The sequence below is a fragment of the Mustela nivalis genome (assembly GCF_964662115.1).
Source record: "Mustela nivalis genome assembly, chromosome: 1".
NCBI classification, from domain to species: domain Eukaryota; kingdom Metazoa; phylum Chordata; class Mammalia; order Carnivora; family Mustelidae; genus Mustela; species Mustela nivalis.
Genome location: NC_139020.1, coordinates 206764356 through 206770870, shown reverse-complemented (window position 1 = coordinate 206770870; position 6515 = coordinate 206764356). Strand labels below are relative to the sequence as shown.

The following is a 6515-nucleotide window of genomic DNA, read 5'->3' as shown; positions in this document are numbered from 1 at the left end:
GCCGAATCGCTTTTAAAACCTTCCCGTCTCCTCCCCCCCGGCCGGACAGGGGGCGGGCGCGGGGCGGGGCGGGCGCCGCCGTCATGTGCCCCCGGAGCCGGTCCGCCCCCACTTTCTCTCTCGGGTCCCCCAACTCAGCCCCAACTTTCTCCCTCCTTGTCCCGACTCTTACCTGGGGCCCCAAACGCAGCCCAGCTTCCCCCTCCCGGTCTTGGACTGTGGAAGCAGCCCCAGATTTTAAGCGAAGGCTCTTCCTGCGGGAGGCAGGACAGAAGCAGGGGTCCTAATCCCCCCTCTCACCCCAACACCCTTCTTGGCAAAGTCCTGCCCCTGCAGGAAGAGAAACCCAGGAGGCCATGGGCAGGGACAAGGGACAAGGGACATGGAGGGTGGGAGGCAAGGCACCTGACCCAGTACATTCTGCTACTGTGTACCCTTCCCTGGAAGGGCATGGGCCTGGGTATCCTGGGTTCCTGCCAAGCACCAACCCACACTTCCTCCAGTTCTTCCCCAGTGCCTTCTTTAACCCCAGGAAGTCCCTCTTATCCCACCCAACCCTCCTCTGCTGCCATTGAAGACTCTGGCCCGGAGTTCAGGTGGTCCCAGGATCAAGGTACCCTCCCCACTTTGCCCTCCCAGCATCCCTGCCCCCCACCTACCCAGGGGCTCTGGGAAACTCCCCAGCTCCTGGAGTATCCCTGGGATAGAGTCCCTCCCTGGATCCCTCCCTCCTTCCCTGCCTGAGTCTGTCCCACCACATCCTCCACCGACCTCCCCTCCACCCAGAGAAACACGGCTGCATTGTTCCCCAGGACGGGGCCCTGCCTTGGGGCTTGGCCTTGTGCCCAGGTGGGGGGCCAGGAACAAAACTAAGCAAAGGAGGGGCGGGGTGCCCTCTGCCGCCAAGACAGCCTCCTTGAGCATGCTTGCCTGCCACTTTGCCCTCTACAAGATAGGACAGGAGCCGATGGCCGCCAGACCACCGCTGCCACCACCACCACAGCGGGTCGGGTTCTGGAGCCAAAGGACCCTTCGCCGATCTGTGTGGGCATTGCTTTGGGGGAGTGTTTTTTGACACCCACTCCCAACATTTCTGAAGTCATGTAATCGGCGCTGGGGGTCAGATTCTTCACCACCCTCCTCCTGGGCAGTGAGAGGAATGCTAGGGTGTGGGGAACCCAGCAGCAGGCCCAGGCAGGGGATCAGAGGGGCTGGTTGGAGGCCTCTGGGTCACGTCGCACCCCAGAATTCCTCCAAAATCCTCCATTTCCTCCGTTCAGCTCAGCAAGCTCCCACCTTGGATCTTAGTGGGAATGGGGAGAGGCGGGTAGAAGCCACACCCAGCTACCATCCCATGGGACCCAGCCTGGGGGGTTCCTGGGTCTTTCTTCTCTGTGGGGCCCAAGGGGCAGGCTGGCCCAAGCTGCAGGATCTGGCAGGTTGGGGCAGGAGGGGGCAGAGCAGCCTGTGGGGCCCTGGGGGAAGATTTGGGGTGGCACAGAATTCCCCGACTCAGGGTGGGGCCGAGAGAGGGGTGGGGCACTTGCCACATGGCCTCCTGAGCAGCTACAAACAGAGGAATGGAGTTCTCAGGGTCCAGGGTCTCCCTGTGGAGACACACACACAGGCTTCTCATTGCCTAAATAGAAAGTGACCAAATTACAACAGGGCACCCCCTCCACGCTGCCCCTCCAGAATGCTTCCTTCGGACCCCAAGACAAAGCCTCCCATCCAGAGCCATCCTTCTTCCGTTAGTAATCCGGTTGGGCACACATTTAAGAGAAATGCCTCCTCCATGCTGTCCTCCAGGGATATCTGTGCCATGGCCTTGTATAAAACATTACCTGCCCATGGCTCAAATCATCCCAGCTCACTAAGCATCCCTCAGCACAAGCTTGGAGGGACCTCCCAGTGCCACCAGCCTCCCTCAGGATCCCCCGACGTTTGCCCCACATGCCCTCGTCCTGGGCTGGCCAATTTACCCAGGGACAGCAGCCAACAGGGATAGGAGCTCTCCAAACTGGCCAGCTGATCCTTTGTCATGACAGGGAGGGGTAGGGGGACAGGGCCCGGGTGAGGCCAGGTTAAGTGGTCAAGTGGGACAGTGATCACACATGCGCACACACACACACACACACTCACACACGCCCATTTGTTTATTCTTCAAACATTCATTGAGTGCCTGCTGGGTGCCAGGCACTGCACTGTTCTGGGCACTGGGGGACACCGCAGAGAACAAGCCAGAAAAAAATCTTTGCCGTCATGGCGCTGACATCTGTAAAGGAAATAAACACACACAGAAACAGATAGGCGTAAAGATACACTGCATGTTGGGTGCTAGGTGCTAAGGGAGGACAGAAGGGGGGAAAGGAGAGGAGGACGGAGCCGGTGGGGACCAGGTCAGGACAGGCTGCATGAGGTGGAGGTGACATTTGAACAAAGACTTGTAGGAGGTGAAGGAGGTGCCTTGCAGACATCTGGAGGAAAAGTCCAAGGTGGAGGGAACGGCCAGTGCAAAGGTCCTGAGGCAGGAACATGCTGGGGGATTTGAGAGACAATGAGGAGACCAGTGTGCTGGAGAGAGGAGGGGAGCGGAGTGGAAGAAGAACTGACTTTCAAATGCTTGCTCCCTGACTTTCTAGCTGAATATCTTTGGCCAAATGATCGTACCTCTCTGAACCTCAGTTTCTTCATCTTGAAAATGTACAGTTCGCAGTAGTCACAAGGCTCTGAGAGGAGATGAGAACTCTCCGGGCCCAGGGCCTGGGGTGGAGTGAAAGTTGGGTAAGGGTGTGTGCAAAGCCCTACCTGGTCTAGGGACTCCTGTAGGCCTGGGATGGGGGGCGCTGGGTCAAGGGACCCTGATAGAACCAGCCGCCCCGTAGGTCACCCCAGCTCACACGTAGGGCTGCCTGCCGGGCCCCATGGCAACGCAGCACACAGAGACATCAAACAGGCCCTGCCGAGGAAGTCCCACGTCACTGTGGTTAGCGTGGCTCCTCCCAGCCCAGCCCCCCTGACACGCGCGCGCGCTCCTCCTTGCCAGTCAGGGTCCCTGCCTCCCATCGCCCTGGTGACAGGAGTGACCCAGGATCCCACCACCTGTCTCCCCACTGGGGCTCCGGAGAAGGACAGTATGAGGCGTCCCCGATTCGCCGCCACTCACCCTTCCACTCTGCGCCTCCCACCCGTGTGGGAGCACCAGGAAAGCCCTGGCCTACCCACCTAGAGTTCAGAGAAGCAGAGGCCTCTGCTTCTCTGGAGACCTGTGGGGACCCCCTCCCCCCAGCCTGGCGCCTGAAATCCCTAGGGCAGGGTCTGGGTGTTGCTCCGGGGCCCTGGAGGGGTGAGTCAGACAGGAATAGCCCCCAGGCCTGGCCCAGCCCCCACCGGAGTACTGACTCACCACCCACCCAGCACCAGATGACATCAGGGCCTGGCCTGCCACCCTCACTTGGCGCCGCGCCAGAATGGGGGCGCCCAAGAGGTGTCCCATCTGGCTGTCCTCTCCCCTCGGACTGGGGCCTGGCAGGCGCAGGGTTAAAGAGGGGCCCTCCTGAGGGTCTCCCCCATAATCCCATCCCCCCCCTTTCCCGGGGATTTCGGGCCCCAGCCCCTCTGACGTCACTGGGGGTTGCTATGGCAACTGGCCGAAGTTCCCAAATAAAATTACCGCGGGCGGGTTAAGTTTCCTAGGAGGCAGCCGACGGGTAAACAATGGCGGTGGCGGGCGGGGCCGACGAGGGGCCGTCTCCCCCTCCCACCCCTCACTCCGCTGGGACCCGGGGGTCCCCACGGCGGGGAGCAGTTTCCCCCCGCCTCTCCCGCCCGGGACCCTAGAACACCGAGGGCACCGGGGCACAGATTGGGGACAGCGAGGCCACCACCCGGAGAAGCTGGGGATGGGGGTGAGGGGGTACCTCGGACGCCAGGCTAGGGCGGCGGGGAACAAAGGGGGACCCGACGCCTGGGATCCGCCCTCCGCACACCCCGCCTCCCCACGCCCCCCTCCCCCGCCCCGACCCCGGCCGGCCGCCAGTCCAGCTGTGGCTGCTCCCAGCTGCCTGGCTCCCCACATCTGGCGGGCCGCGCGCTCACTTCCTGTCGCCCCGGCTGCCTGGAGGGAGGTAAAAATAACCCTCCCCCTCCCCCTGCCGGCGGGCGCGGACGGCGGATCCTGCCGGCCTGGAGGAGGACGAGGCCGAGCCGCCGCCGTAGAGAGGAGCCCCCCAGAGGCCGCCTCCCGTCCTTCCCACTGCCTCGGTGTCCTGGGAGGAGGGGCGCAAGGGGCGGCGGGTGGCACAGATCCCAGGCTGCGGGAGGGGACCGAGGATTCTGTTGCCTTCGGGCCACGAGAAACCGAGGGAACCTTAGTGTCCGGGCCCCGTCCCCCACTCCGTGGAGGAGGGGGTGTGCCAGTCTTAACCCGCTGGTGGACTGCAACCAACAAGCCTCGCTTCCAGGCCAGGGTCACTCATTATACAGAGGGGTTACCAAAAGCTCTCTGGGCCTCAGTTTACCCACCTGTAAAATGGGACGATAGTGTTCCCCTCAAAGTGCGTTGGCGCAATATTGTTAACTATTATCTTTTCCCCATCCCTGGGGAGGCGGAGAATAGGGGACTTGAGACCTTGGAGTACTCCCACCAGATAAAACACAAGACACCCTCTTAAATTTGGATTTTCAGATAAACAATCATTTTTTAGTCCCACACAATACTTGGGACATATTTATACTTAAAAAGTGGTTTACTTGTTCTACACCTGAAAATCAAATTTAAGTGGGTCTCCTGTATTTTTATTTGCTGCATCTGGCAACCACCATCATCTCTGGCCTGAAAGCACTCCCAACAGACACCTCCCGGGTCTCCTTGCTTCTGGCCTTACCCCTTTCACCCCTTCTCCGGAGACAATAAAATCACATTTTCCCTCTACCATCCCGAACAGAAAGTTCCTCCGTGATCCCCACCTCTTCTGAGGACAGTCCCTGCTTGTCAGATCCCCACTTCTTCCCAGCCATTCACACTCACCTGCCTGCTCCGGAGCTTCCTGGAGATCCTAGGGCATTACCTCCTCCTGGAAGCCTTCCTTACCTCCCTCCATGACCCTCTGACTTTAGGCTCTCCAGGAACCCCGGATACTCTTCTGTACTCCACTTAACCATGTGAGCAATTTATTCAATCGTTTGAGTAAAAAATATATAATTTCTTTTTTTTTTTTTAAGATTTTATTTATTTATTTGCCAGACAGAGATCACAAGTAGGCAGAGAGGCAGGCAGAGAGAGAGAGGAGGAAACAGGCTCCCCACTGTGCAGAGTGATGCGATGCGGGGCTCCATCCCAGGACCCTGAGATCACCACCTGAGCCGAAGGCAGAGGCTTAACCCACTGAGCCACCCAGGCGCCCCCAATATATATATATTTCTTAAATGATGCAGAGGGGATCCCTTTCCAGACAGATGGTCACTTCCCAGTGGAGGTGAGGGGGTAGGAAGAGGCACATGTGCACCCCACCCTGCTCTAGTGCTGGTGCCTGCTCTGTTCCCCACCCATTAGGGGTCCAGTGGGCAGCTTGGTGAGGTCCTGGGGAACCAGAGCGGAGTGATAACTGGCTTCTGGGAACTTTCTCCCTGCCCTCAGATAGCCTGGCAGTCCGGGAGGGAGCCTGGTACAGCATCTGGAGGGGAAGACATTCAGCTGTCTTGTGGACAAGCCCCACCACACCCTTGCATGTCCCACTTAACCTTCGGGGTGGACTTGGCCTCATACCTCTGCTCCAGTTCCCCCAGGTAGGATCGGGGCCGGATGGCTCCGCCTGCACCTGGCTGAGAGAGGCATGGGAGCCCACGACACCCTGCTTGGATTCAAACTTGGAGCTCCCCATCCTCTGGCAAAGAATTTTGCCTCTGAGCCTTAGTTTCACCATCTGTAAAGTGGGAATAATACGTGTGAACTGTCAGATGGCAATTGTGAACATTAAGTTAGGTAATATACATAGGTACACATGTGTGTAGACCAGCCTGGAACACAGTGTATTCATTAAGTGTTAACTCCTTTAGAGGGGAGGAGGCGCGGAGAAGATGAGGAGAAGCCAAAATCTCCCACTACTAGTCCTCCTGATCCCCTAACCCCAGGCAGGCACCCTAAGTCCCTCTACAAAAATGGTTCCGACCCCTTGGCCACAGCTCCGTCCCAGCTCCTCAGGGCTCCTCTCACTCCACCGCGAGTGCACGGTACCATCCCCTGACCCCGCACCGGCCTTGGGCGATGCACCCTCTGTCCCCCGACCCCCACGGAACCACAGCAGTCTCCTGAGCCGCCCTGTGTGCGCCCACCAGGACTGCAGGCCTGATCGGAGTCCTTAATCTCGGTAAGGCCACAGGTCCCTGAGCCCCGCACGGCTTCCACCCGGCGGGAGGCTCGAACCCGCTTCTCGCGTGCGGACGGGGCGGGCCCCCGGCGGCGGTTGCCCGGCAACTTGCTGTTTGTTAGCGCGGGGGGCGGGGCCGGCGCGCGC

At 59.8% G+C, this 6515-nt stretch overlaps 2 long non-coding RNA genes across 4 annotated transcripts; both read right to left on the bottom strand.

The window, feature by feature from the left end:
- Nucleotides 1-2307: 2307 nt before the first annotated feature.
- Nucleotides 2308-4655, bottom strand: LOC309864370. 3 transcript variants are annotated; one of them, XR_014311480.1, is made up of 3 exons: nt 3407-4655; nt 2809-2959; nt 2308-2538 (listed from the first exon to the last, which is right to left on the bottom strand). It is a non-coding gene; the product is annotated as an uncharacterized lncRNA (long non-coding RNA). The 3 variants fall into 3 exon arrangements; XR_014311481.1 differs by having other exon boundaries at nt 3414-4655; XR_014311482.1 differs by having other exon boundaries at nt 3674-4655.
- A 548-nt stretch (nt 4656-5203) lies between these two features.
- Nucleotides 5204-6515, bottom strand: LOC309864377. Its single transcript, XR_014311487.1, has 3 exons — nt 6334-6515; nt 5768-5924; nt 5204-5675 (listed from the first exon to the last, which is right to left on the bottom strand). It is a non-coding gene; the product is annotated as an uncharacterized lncRNA (long non-coding RNA).